This window comes from Nomascus leucogenys, chromosome 7b, assembly GCF_006542625.1.
Source record: "Nomascus leucogenys isolate Asia chromosome 7b, Asia_NLE_v1, whole genome shotgun sequence".
In the NCBI taxonomy this organism is placed as follows: domain Eukaryota; kingdom Metazoa; phylum Chordata; class Mammalia; order Primates; family Hylobatidae; genus Nomascus; species Nomascus leucogenys.
In genome coordinates, this window is record NC_044387.1 from 104,850,087 (window position 1) to 104,864,551 (window position 14,465).

Below are 14,465 nucleotides of genomic sequence, written 5' to 3' on the forward strand. Positions count from 1 at the left end.
CTGGCCCTGTCTATACTTTTTAATGAGTAAACAAATATCCATTCTTTCTTCCATTAATGACATAAATTTAAGGGGATAAAAACCTCTAATTGCCTTAAGTTTTTATCCCTGATGGACTAGAATCCTGAAAATAGGTGTGCTGAACTGAACCTTTGAGCGAGTGTACGCCCAGGCATGTGCAAGTGCATGCACACATGCACACACATAAGCATATACACACCGAGTCAGCCCACTGCCCCTCCTGGCCCTGCCAGCCTTTGCCAGCGCACCCCTCTGTGCAGCCCCCATCAGCCCTCTACTTCCTCACAGGACATGGTTCTTAACACTTAGGTTAAAGGAGGTCTACGACAAACTCATGTTCAAATGGCAGCTTAGTCTCTTTATATACACAATCCTATTTCAAAGCAATCTAAGAAATAGAAAGCATTGCTTTCTCTCTCATCTGTGATATTTGCCTCTTTCTGGAACATATCGTTGCCCAAGAAATTATCTAGCATAAGTTAGCACTGATAAATTGCTAACTTTAGCTAGAGAAAAAGCTCATTTTGAAGACTTCAGGTGTGAGTTTTTGAAAAAATTATTCATATTGACTATTTGGAAACTAAAACTATGTCCTTGCTGAAACTTTAGACAAATGGTCCTTATTGACAAACAAGGATGTGCTTGAGCTGAAGGTGATGTGACTGACACATTTATCAGGGAGGCAGTGGCACTGGAACACTGCAGAGGATAGCGGCGGCTGCCTCAGGCTTTTCCTGGCAGGTTGTATCTTTGGTTACTTTTGCTGGAATAGTTCTAATACTGACCTTTTAGTTACAACTAGAAAATACATTGCATTAACCTCTCTGTCAACAGCTGAGCTGGAGAGAGCTGAGCCACTCGGTGTCCAAGCGGTGGATTTAAACAGCACACCAAGACGAAAGGCTTTCATCGCCTCCTGCAGTGGCGTAAGCAAGAGGCAAGTGGCGAGAGTGTCGCCTCCTCCACATTTTATTTTTCCCCCGAGAACAGCACCAGGAGCAGGTCAGATGGATCAATAGGGGTCATCTCACCACTGACGCAACTCCAGCAAAAGGCTCTTGCAGGTTTGTTTGGGAGGAAGAGAAGGGTGAGGGCTAGGGGTGTTAAAATACTGAATGCTGAGTCAGAGTGATCAAAAATGTCTTCATGGCCCACAACAGCGTGGTCTCAAGAGGGACCCCAAGAAAGACCTCAGCTCACAGTCTGCAGATAAGGAAGTCTCTGGGTGGTGTGTCTGAGCTAGGAATGCAGATACGTGCAGCATCACGGCTGGCCAGGGGGACCCAGACTGTGGGCCAAGTCTAGGGTGAGGAGGGCAGCTCTCCCCGCCCAGGCCTACCAGGAAAAGCCTTTGGAATTTCCTAGGGTTGGGCCTGAAACATCACATATAAGATATTGGCTTCTTGGCCTTTTGGCCAGATGCCTGACTCCTCAGCTTGACTCTTGGTTTGTAGAACCCAAGATGTACCTGGATGTGGAAAGAGACTTATGACACCATACAAAAGGATCTAGAATGTCTTACTGAGTATTATTCTGAAACCACCTTTGCAAAAATTATAGCTGAGAAAATTATGACAGTGAAAGAGATCTGACCTAACCGACTCCATCTGGCTTCTGACCTCCAGGCTGCCCTTGTTCATCCCTGGGCATAGGCTGAACTGACTTTGAGAGGAGTTTAGTGTATGGTTTGATGAAAACATGATAACATCCCTTTCCAAAAATAAACCCCCTCTTGCCTGGGGACTAAAATGTCTTTACAGGACTAATACATTAGCCACGAGATTAGAAACGATGGTTTAGGAGTCATTGTTGAAAAACCTGAGGTCAGTGATTAAGATATTTTGCAGACCCTGCATTCCAGTGTACCAGCTGGCACTAGCTCATCAGGTCTTGTGGCCACCTTCTAGGAACTGACTCAACTCAAGAGGACAGCTGGGACTCCCTATTATTTCATTTGCAAGCCAACCAATCAGCACTCCCCAATTTCCGATTCCCTACCCACCAAGTTATCCTTAAAAACTCTGATCCCCAAAGTTTTGGGGAGACTGATTTGAGTAATAATAAAACTCTGGTCTCCCCTAGAGCCAGCTCTGGGTAAATTAAACTCTTTCTCAATTGCAATTCCCCTGTCTTGATAAATCAGCTCTGTCTAGGCAGTGGACAAAAAGAACCAGTTGGCTGGTTACAATTCTGTATCCTAGACACACATTGACTCATCTGTTGATTTTTTCCACAGATATTTCCTACAATAGAAGTGTTTCCCGAAATAAGTGTTTCCCATATGATGTTGATCTTTTTTACAAATATGATATTTTTCCTTCAAAAACAGGCTGGAGATCTCTCAAGATGGCCGAATAGGAACAGCGGCAGTCTGCAGCTCCCAGCAAGATCCATGCAGAAGGCGGGTGATTTCTGCATGTCCAACTGAGGTACCCGGCTCATCTCACTGGGACTGGTTAGACAGTGGGTGCAGCCCACGGAGGGTGAGCCATAGCAGGGTGGGGCATTGCCTCACCCCAGAAGCACAAAGGGTCGGGGAACTCCCTCCTCTAGCCAAGGGAATCTCCGAGGGACTGTGCCGGGAGGGACAGTGCACTCTGCCCCAGATACTACACTTTTCCCATGATCTTTGCAACCCATGGACCAGGAGATTCCCTCTGGTACCTATGCCACCAGGGCCCTGCGTTTCAAGCACAAAACTGGGTGGCCGTTTGGGCAGACACTGAGCTAGCTGTAGGAGTTTCTTTTCTTACCCCAGTGGTGCCTGGAATGCCAGCGAGACAGAGCCATTCCCTCCCCTGGAAAGGGGGCTGAAGCCAGGGAGCCAAGTGATCTAGCTCAGCGGATCCCACCCCCACGGAGCCCAGCAAGCTAACATCCACTGGCTTGGAACTCTCGCTGCCAACACAGCAGCTGAAGTTGACCTGGGACATTCGAGCTTGGTGGGGAGAGGGGCATCTGCCCTTACTGAGGCTTGAGTAAGCGGTTTTCCCCTCACAGTGTAAACAAAGCTCTGGAAGTTCAAACTGGGAGGAGCACACTGCAGCTGGGTAGCCAGACCGCCTCTCTAGATTCCTCCTCTCTGGGCGCTGCACCTCTGAAAAAAAGGCAGCAGCCCCAGTCAGGGGCTTATAGATAAAACACCCATCTCCCTGGGACAGAGCACCTGGGGGAAGTGGCGGTTGTGGGCACAGCTTCAGGAGACTTAAACGTCCCTGCCTGACAGCCCTAAAGAGAATAGCGGATCTCCCAGCACAGTGTTCAAGCTCTGCTAAGGAACAGACTGCCTTCTCAGGTGGGTCCCTGATCCCTATGTCTCCTGACTGGGAGGCATCCCACAGAAGGGGTCAACAACCACCTCACACAGGAGAGCTCCGGCTGGCATCTGGTATGTGCCCCTCTGGGACAAAGCTTCCAGAGGAAGGAAGAGGCAGCAATCTTTGCTGTTCTGCAGCCTCCGCTCGTGATACCCAGGCAAATAGGGTCTGGAGTGGACCTCCAGCAAACTCCAGCGGACCTGCAGCAGAGGGGCCTGACTGTTAGAAGGAAAAACTAACAAACAAAAAGGAAAAGCATCAACATCAACAAAAAGGACATCCACTCAGAAACCCCACCTGAAGGTCACCAATATAAAAGACCAAAGGTAGATAAATCCACGAAAATGGGGAGAAACCGGCACAAAAAAGCTGAAAATTCCAAAAACCAGAATGTCGCTTTTCCTCCAAAGGATCACAACTCCTCACAAGCAAGGGAACAAAACTGGACAAGGAATGAGTTTGACAAATTGATAGAAGTAGGCTTCAGAAAGTGGGTAATAACAAACTCCTCTGAGCTAAAGGAGCATGTTCTAACCCAATGCAAGGAAGCTAAGAACCTTGAAAAAAGGTTAGAGGAATTGCTAACTAGAATAACCAGTTTAGAGAAGAACATAAATGACCTGATGGAGCTGAAAAACACAGCACAAGAACTTCATGAAGCATACACAAGTATCAATAGCCTAATCAATCAAGCAGAAGAAAGGATATCAGAGATTGAAGATCAACTTAATGACATAAAGAGTGAAGACAAGGTTAAAGGAAAAGAACGAAAAGGAATGAACAAAGCCTCCAAGAAATATGGGACTATGTGAAAAGACCAAACCTACATTTGTGTACCTGAAAGTGACAGAGAGAATGGAACCAAGGTGGAAAACACTCTTCAGGATATTACCCAGGAGAACTTCCCCAACCTAGCAAGACAGGCCAACATTCGAATTCAGGAAATACAGAGAACACCACAAAGATTCTCCTGGAGAAAAGCAACCCCAAGACATATAATCGTCAGATTCACCATGGATGAAATGAAAGAAAAAATGTTAAGGGCAGCCAAAGAGAAAGGTTGGGTTACCCACAAAAGGAAGCCCCTCAGACTAACAGCGGATCTCCCTGCAGAAACCCTATAAGCCAGAAAGTTTAACATTTTTAAAGAAAAGAATTTTCAACCTAGAGTTTCATATCCAGCCAAGCTAAGCTTCATAAGTGAAGGAGAAATAAAATCCTTTACAGACAAGCAAATGCTGAGAGATTTTGTCACCACCAGGCCTGCCTTACAAGAGCTCCTGAAGGAAGCACTAAACATGGGGAGGAAAAACTGGTACTAGTGACTGCAAAAACATACCAAATTTTAAAGGCCATCGACACTATGAAGAAACTGCATCAACTAACAGGCAAAATAGCCAGCTAGCATCATAATGACAGGATCAGATTCACACATAACAATATTAAATTTGAATATAAGTGGGCTAAATGCCCCAATTAAAAGACACAGACTGGCATATTGGATAAAGAGTCAAGATCCATCAGTGTGCTGTATTCGGGAGACCCATCTCATGTGCAAAGACACACATAGGCTCAAAATAAAGGGATGGAGGAATATTTACCAAGCAAATGGAAAACAAAAAAGAGCAGGGGTTGCAATCCTAGTCTCTGATAAAACAGACTTTATATCAACAAAGATCAAAAGAGACAAAGAAGGGCATTTCATAATGGTAAAGGGACCAATGCAACAAGAAGAGCTAACTATCCTAAATATATATGCACCCAATACAGGAGCACCCAGATTCATAAAGCAAGTTCTTAGAGACCTATAAAGAGACTCAGACTCCCACACAATAATAGTGGGAGACTTTAAGACCCCACTGTCAATATTAGACAGATCAATGAGTCATAAAATTAACAAGGCTATGCAGGACTTGAACTCAGCTCTGGACCAAGCAGACCTAATAGACATCTACAGAACTCTCCACCTCAGATCAACAGAATATACATTCTTCTCACCACCACATCGCACTTATTCTAAAATTGACCACATAATTGGAAGTAAAATATTCCCCAGCAAATGCAAAAGAACAGAAATTATGGCTGGGTGTGGTGGCTGACTCCTGTAATCCCAGCTCTTTGGAGGCTGAGTCGGGCGGATCATGAGGTCAGGAGATGGAGACCATACTGGCTAATATGGTGAAACCCCATCTCTACTAAAAATACAAAAAATTAGCCAGGCGCGGTGGTGGGCGCCTATAGTCCCAGCTACTTGGGAGGCTGAGGCAAGAGAATGGTGTGAACCCAGGAGGTGGAGCTTGCAGTGAGCCAAGATTGCGCCACTGCACTCCAGCCTGGGCAACAGAGTGAGACTCTGTCTCAAAAAAAAAAAAAAAAAAAAAAAAAGAACGGAAATTATAACAGTCTCTCACACCACAGTGCAATCAAATTAGAACTCAGGATTAAGAAACTCACTCAAAACCACACTACATAGAAACTGAACAACCTGCTCCTGAATGACTACTGGGTAAATAACAAAATTAAGGCAGAAATAAATAAGTTATTTGAAACCAGTGAGAACAAAGACACAACATACCAGAATCTCTGGGACACAGCTAAAGCAGTGTTTAGAGGGAAATATATAGCACTAAATGCCCACAAGAGAAAGCAGAAAAGATCTGAAATCGACACCCTAACATCACAATTAAAAGAACTAGAGAAACGGCTGGGCGTGGTGGCTCACACCTGTAATCCTAGCACTTTAGGAGGTTGAGGCAGGTGCATCACCTGAGGTCGGGAGTTCCAGACCAGCCTGACCAACATGGTGAAACCCTGTCTCTACTAAATACAAAAAATTAGCCAAGTGTGGTGCCGCATGCCTGTAATCCCAGCTACTTGGGAGGCTGAGGTGGGAGAATTGCTTGAACCCAGGAGGCAGAGGTTGCAGTGAGCTGAGATTGAGCCATTGCACTCCAGCCTGGGCAACAAGAGCAAAACTGCGTCTCAAAAAAAAAAAAAAAAAAGAACTAGAGAAACAAGAGCAAACAAATTCAAGAGCTAGCAGAAGACAAGAAATAACTAAGATCAGAGCTGAACTGAAGAAGACAGATGTTGGGAACAGGCCCCCCAAAATCTGGCCATAAACTGGCCCCAAAACTGGCAATAAACAAAATCTCTGCAACACTGTAACATGTTCATAATGGCCCTAATGCCCAAGCTGGAAGGTTGTGGTTTACCGGAATGAGGGCAAGAACACCTGGCCCATCGAGGGTGGAAAACCACTTAAAGGCATTTTTAAGCCACAAAAAATAGCATGAGTGATCTGTGCCTTAAGGACATGCTCCTGCTGCAGTTAACAAGTCCAACCTATTCCTTTAATTCGGCCCATCCCTTCGTTTCCCATAAGGGATACTTTTAGTTAATTGAATATCTATAGAAACAATGCTAATGACTGGCTTGCTGTTAATAAGTACGTGGGCAAATCTCTGTTCAGGGCTCTCAGCTCCAAAGTCTGTGAGACCCCTGATTTCCCACTTCACACCTCTATATTTCTGTGTGTGTGTCTTTAACTCCTCTAGTGCCGCTGGGTTAGGGTCTCCCCAAATAGAGACACAAAAAACCCTTCAAAAAGTCAATGAATTCAGGAGCTGGTTTTTTGAAAAGATCAACAAAGTAGATAGATCACTACCCAGACTAATAAAGAAAAGAGAGAAGAATCAAATAGACACAATAAAAAATGATAAAGGGGATATCACCAGTGATCCCACAGAAATACAAACTACTATCAGAGAATACTATAAACACCTCTATACAAATAAATTAGAAAATCTAGAAGAAATGGATACATTCCTGGACACATACACCCTCCCAAGTCTAAACCAGGAAGAAGTTGAATCCCCGAATAGACCAATAACAAGTTCTGAAATTGAGGCAGTAATTAATAGCCTACCAACCAAAAAAAGTCCAGGACCAGACAGATTCACAGCCAAATTCTACCAGAGGTACAAAGAGGAGCTGGTACCATTCCTTCTGAAACTATTCCAAACACTAGAAAAATAGGGATTTCTCCATAACTCACTTTATGAGGCCAGCATCATCCTGATACCAAAACCTGGCAGAGACACAACAAAAAAAGAAAATTTCAGGCCAATATCCCTGATGAACATTGATGCAAATATCCTCAATAAAATATTGGCAAACCGAATCCAGCAGCACATCAAAAAGCTTATCCACCACGATCAAGTCAGCTTCATCCCTAGGATGCAAGGCTGGTTTAACATACACAAATCAATAAATGTAATCCATCACATAAACAGATCCAAGGACAAAAACCACATGCCTATCTTAATAGATGCAGAAAAGGCCTTTGACAAAATTCAACACCCCTTCATGCTAAAAACTCTCAATAAACTAGGTATTATCTCAAATTATAAGAGCTATTTATGACAAACCCACAGCCAATATCATACTGAATGGGCAAAAACTGGAAGCATTCCCTTTGAAAACTGGCACAAGACAAGGATGCCTTCTCTCACAACTCCTATTCGACATAGTATTGGAAGTTCTGGCCAGGACAATCAACAAGAGAAAGAAATATAGGGTATTCACATAGGAAGAGAGGAAGTCAAATTGTCTGTGTTTGCAGATGACATGATTGTGTATTTATAAAACCCCTTTGTCTCAGCCCAAAATCTCCTTAAGCTGATAAGCAACTTCAGCAAAGTCTCAGGATACAAAATCAATGTGCAAAAATCACAAGCATTCTTATATAGCAATAGTAGACAAGCAGAGCCAAATCATGAATGAACTCCCATTCACAATTACTACAAAGAGAATATAATACCTAAGAATCCAACTTACAAGGGATGTGAAGGACCTTTTCAAGGAGAACTTCAAACCACTGCTCAAGGAAATAGGAAAGGACACAAACAATGGGAAAAAATTCCATGCTCATGGATAGGAAAGATTAATATCGTGAAAATGGCCATACTGCCCAAAGTAATTTATAGATTCAATGCTATCCCCGTCAAGCTACCATTGACTTTCTTCACAGAACTGGAAAAAACTACTTTACATTTCATATGGAACCAAAAAAGAGCCTGCACAGCCAAGACAATCCTAAGCCAAAAGAACAAAGCTGGACACATCATAATACTGGACTTCAAACTATACTACAAGGCTACAGAAACCAAAACAGCATAGTACTGGTATCAAAACAGATATATAGACCAATGGAACAGAACAGAGATCTCAGAAATAATGCCACACATCTACAGCCATATGACCTTTGACAAATCTGACAAAAACAAGCAATGGGGAAAGGATTCCCTATTTATTAAACGGTGTTGGGAAAACTGGCTAGCTGTATGCAGAAGACTGAAACTGGACTCCTTCCTTGCACCTTATACAAAAATTAACTCAAGATGGATTAAAGACTTAAATGTAAGACCTAAAACCATAAAAACCCTAGAAGAAAAACCTAGGCAATTCAGGACATAGGCATGGACAAAGACTTCATGACTAAAATATCAAAAGGAGTGGCAACAAAAGCCAAAATTGACAAATGGGATCCAATTAAACTAAAGAACTTCTACACAGCAAAAGAAATTATCATCAGAGTGAACAGGCAACCTACAGAATTGGAGAAAATTTTTGCAATCTATCCATCTGACAAAGGGCTAATATCCAGAATCTACAAAGAACTTCAACAAATTTACAAGAAAAAAACAACCCCATCAAAAAGTGGGTGAAGGATATGAACAGATACTTCTCAAAAGAAGACATTTATGCAGCCAACAATCATACGAAAAAAAGCTCATCATTGCTGGTCATTAGAGAAATGCAAATCAAAACCACAATGAGATACCATCTCACACCAGTTAGAATGGCGATCATTAAAAAGTCAGGAAACAACAGATGCTGGAGAGGATGTAGAGAAATAGGAACAGTTTTACACTGTTGGTGGTAGTATAAATTAGTTCAACCATTGTGGAAGACAGTGTGGCAATTTCTCAAGGATCTAGAACCAGAAATACCATTTGACCCAGCAATCCCATTACTGGGTATATACCCAAAGTATTAGAAATGATTCTACTATAAAGACACCTGCACACATATGTGTATTGCAGCACTGTTCACAATAGCAAAGACTTGGAACCAACCCAAATGCTCATTAGTTATAGACTGGATAAAGAAAATGTGGCACATATACACCATGGAATACCATGCAGCCATAAAAAAGGGTGAGTTCATGTCCTTTGCAGGGACATGGATGAAGCTGGACACCATCATTCTCAGCAAACTAACACAAGCATAGAAAACCAAACACCACATGTTCTTACTCATAAGTGGAAGTTGAACAATGAGAACACATGGACACAGGAAGGGGAATATCACACACTGGGGCCTGTTGCGGGTGGGGAGTCTGGGGAAGGGATAGCATTAGGAGAAATACCTAATGTAGATGACAGGTTGATGCGTGCAGCAAACCACCATGGCACGTGTATACCTATGTAACAAACCTGCACGTTCTGCACATGTACCCCAGAATAAAGAAAAATATACAATCCGGCACGGTGGCTCATGCCTGTAATCCCAGCACTTTGGGAGGCTAAGGTGGATGGATCACAAGGTCAGCAGTTCGAGACCAACCTGGCCAACATGGTGAAACCCCGCCTCTACTAAAAATCCAAAAAAATTAGCCAGGCGTAGTGGCGCATGCCTGTAATCCCAGCTACTTGGGAAGCTGAGGCAGAAGGATTGCTTGAACCTGGGAGGCAGAGGTTGCAGTGAGCTGAGATCACACCACTGCACTCCAGCCTGGGTGACAGAGTGAGACTCCGTCTCACAAAAAAAAAAAAAAAAATATATATATATATATATATATATATATTTGAATTCACCTATGACCTGTAAGCCCATGTTTCCGGATGTCCTTCCTGCCTTTCCAGGTCAACTGTTACCAATGCCCTGGGTTCCTGTAATGTCCCATGTTAGAAATTGAGAGAGATCACCAGATATAGCAGCAAAGAGAAACTTTGTTTGTTTGTTTGTTTATTTATTTATTTATTTATTTATTTTGAGATGGAGTCTCACTCTGCTGCCCAAGCTGGAGTTCAGTGGCACAATCTCAGCTCACGGCAACCTCTGCCTCCCGGGTTCAAGCGATTCTCCTGCCTCACCCTCCCAAGTAGCTGGGATTACAGGCGCCTGCCACCACGCCTGGCTAATTTTTTGTATTTTTAGTAGAGACAGGGTTTCGCCATATTGCCCAGGCTGGTCTCCAACTTGTGACCTCAGGTGATCTACCAGCCTTGGCCTCCTAAAGAAAGTTTATTTTAGCTTGTGCTCAAGAAAGAACAAAGAATGGACTGTTCCCTGAGACGCCTGTGTGGGTTAGTTTTATCGGGCCTTTGTGAAAGGCAGGGTTCCATCAAGGGATCTACAGGAGGGGTTTTTCTAACGCTTGCACAGTGGTTCAACCTGCTTCTTCATACATTGTATGTAGCATTAGCTGGGCGATCTTGGCTCGCTGCAACCTCCGCCTTCTGGGTTCAAGTGATTCTCCTGCCTTAGCCTCCCAAGTAGCTGGGATTACAGGCATGGGCCACCATGCCCAGCTAATTTTGTATTGTTAATAGAGACAGGGTTTCTCTGTGTTGGTCAGGCTGGTCTCGAGCTCCTGACCTTAGGTGATCCGCCCACATCGGCCTCCCAAAGTGCTGGGATTACAGGCGTGAGCCACTGCGCCCAGCCGATAACATCACTATTGTAAAACATAAAATCAGTGCTTTGAAATATTTTGCAGACCCTGCACTCAATGGATCAGCTGGCACCACCCAGATCGATAAACGGGTCATCTGATCTTGTGACCCTCATTCAGGAACTGACTTAGCTCAAGACGACAAGCTTCAGCTCCCTATGATTTCATCTCTCACCTGACCAAGCAGCACTGTCTCACTTTCTGACCCCCTACCCACCAAATTATCCCTAAAAACCCTGATCCATGAGTTTTCAAGGAGACTGATTTGAGTAAAAATAAAACTCCGCTCTCCCCCACAACTGGCTCTGTGCGAATTAAACTCTATTGCAATTCCCCTTCCTTGATAAATCAGCTCTGTCTAGTCAGCAGGCAAGGGGACCCCATTAGGGCAGTTGCAGGTTCATGTAATCTCCCAGGCTCGAAGTCAAGAGAGATCACCAGACATAGCAGCAAAGAGAAAGTTTATTTTAGCTTGCGCTCAAGGGAGCCAGCACGGAGAAAGTGCAAAGAATGGGCTGCTCCCGGAGAACAGTGTGTGGGTTAGTTTTAGGGTCTTTGTGAAGCAATGGGTTACATCAGGGCACACATAGGAGGGGCTTTTCTCCTGCTTGCCAGTGGTTCAACATGTATGACTTTTGGTATTAAAATGAGGAAGGAGTAATTGCAGGCTGGAGTTTAACTTTACGTGTAGGGCTCTGGGGAAGTCCCCAGCTCCCCTGAAATAAGAGCTTGCAGTTAATCTCTCCTTGGGTCTTTTGTTGCTGACTGGCTGAGAGTTAGATAAGCTAGAGCTTGAGTGGGGGCCTCCTTATGCTTTTCCTCCAGACCATCTTAAAGTAGGGAACCAACCTGCCTGCCAGTCTCAAAACCAATGTATACTTTATATGTATTGGTTTACATCTTTGCCTGTAACTCCTGTCTCCCTAAAATGTATAAAACCAAACTGTAACCTGACCATCCCAGGCACAATTTCTTAGGTCCTCATGAGACCTCCCTGGGCCATGGTCACTCATAATGGCTCAGAATAAACTCCATTAACACTAAGGAATGAATTCCAAGCATAAACCTTTCACCCCAGATCTGTTTCTTTCTACCACTTACTCCACCGTTGTGATAGTTCTTCCTCTCCATACCCTACCACTTTGTAAAAACCCAATGGGGAAATCAGTGTTCCTTCCCAGGGCAAGGTCTAATCCAGGATCCCACATGGGTGTTAAGATCAGTCCCTAAAAAGCTGAGCTGTGCTGGCTTAGCTTGGCCTGGTCCCTGAGTAGTCTGTGTGAAGCAGGATATGCCATCTCCTTAAGACCTCCATTCCCCAGGGTGCTTGGGTCCAATTTAATTGAGTTGAACATAGCCCTTACACTGACCTGCCTTGGGATTGACCAGAATTATGTGTATTTTTTTAAGTTCTTGAGTCACCAAGATTTATTATTATTATTATTATTATTTTGAATCAAAGTCTCGCTCTGTCGCCCATGCTGGAGGGCAGTGGTGCAATCTCGGCTCACTGCAGCCTCTGCCTCCCAGGTTCAAGCGATTCTCCTGCCTTAGCTTCCAGAGTAGCTGGGATTACAGGCGTGTGCCACCATGCCCAGCTAATTTTTGTATTTATAGTAGAGATGGGGTTTCGCCATATTGGCCAGGCTGGTCTTGAACTCTTGACCTTGTGATCTGCCCACCTGGGCCTCCCAAAGTGCTGGGATTACAGGCGTAAGCCACAGCTCCCAGTGAGTCACCCAGATCTCTTGCTTTGCTTTCTGACAGATAAGTAGGTACAGTTTAGGAGGCTGGCCAATTCATTATCTAGGATAAGGTAGAGGCTAGACTTCTCATGCTCTGGAATTTTCTTGGACTCAGTTTACTCCTATTGACTTGGAATGAAGAGAAAGCTTCTTACCAGGTTGAGTATGGAAAAACTCAAAAATATTTTTCCTCAGCTTTCCCATAACACAAAATACTTCTGTGCCCAGATGTGTGAGGTTTCTCCAAGGACCAAGCAATTCTACAGCAGCCAATAGCAGCTGAGTGTCCTCTAATTCAATTCTGACGCCATCCACCTGGAAACAGTGTCAGATCCCACAGGTCAAGGACTCAGTCCCCAAGACTGTCCCCCACACCCCCACTTCTGATGATAATCAGAAGCCACAGATTGTTTCGCCCGTGCTTCTGACTGACCTCCTACCAGCTGGGGTTTGCACACCCCCTCGCTGGACTCAATTAATTTGCTAGAGTGGCTCACAGGACTCAGGGAAACACCTACATTAACAGATTTATTATAAAGAATATTACAAAGGATACAGGTGAAGATATGCATAGGGTGAGGTATGAGGAAATTGGAAGGCAGCTTCCACACCCTCCCTGGGCACCACCCTACAGGAACCTCCATGTGTTCAGCTATCCAGAAGTTCCTCAAACCCTTTTGGGTTTTTATGGAAGCTTCATTACATAGATACAATTAATTCACCGTTAGCCATTGGTGATCAACTTAACCTCAGCCTCTCTCTCCTCCCGGGAGGTTGGGGGTGGGGCTGAAAGTCCCAACTCTCTAATCCTGCCTTGGTCTTTCTTGTGACCAGCCCCTATACTGAAGCCACCTGGGTGCTGCCAGCCTTCAGTCAACTCATTAGCATACAAAAAGACAGCACTTTGGAGGTTCTAAGGGTTTTAGCTGTATGCCAAGACACCATGGAAGACCAAATATATATTTTACATGATCATGTAGGTATTCCTTGTTTGTCTCACCAACCATCTGACAGGTTCCTCAAAGGCCTGAGATGAGTCTTTTTGCTCTGTAGTCCCAGCACCTAGCACAATGCCTGGCAAACAAATTGTAAGCACTCTATAAACGTTGAATGGAAACTGTAGATACCCCAGGGATTGTCTGTACGTTTAGGGCTAAACCTGCTAACACAGCTGCCACAGTAACACAGGACATCTCTCTCTAGATGGCTTAGCATGGTGGCTCAGAGCACAGAGTCTACAGTAAGGCTCTTGAGTTCAAATCCCAACCCTGCCATTTCATAATACGCTGTGACCCTGGTCAGGTTACTTCAGTTTTCCCTCAGTGAATTGAGGATATCTCCTAAGGTTGATAAGAGGATTACATGAGTTAATGTTTAGAATCCCGCTTAGCATAGAGGCTGGCACAAAGCTGAGAGCTATATCAAGTGTTGATAAGTAAATAGAACAGTTTTCTTAGCCTTACTGACATCTTTAATGGTATCAAACTGTGGGGTATATTTAGAAAAATTTACATGGTTCTATAGTACTTTAATTTGTTAGACACCTTTCCTGCTGTTATCTGTTTAAAAATTCTCATATCACTTCTACTTTGAAGGAAGACTATTAAATGAATTTATGGGAGGCCACTGCTTCGGACTGAG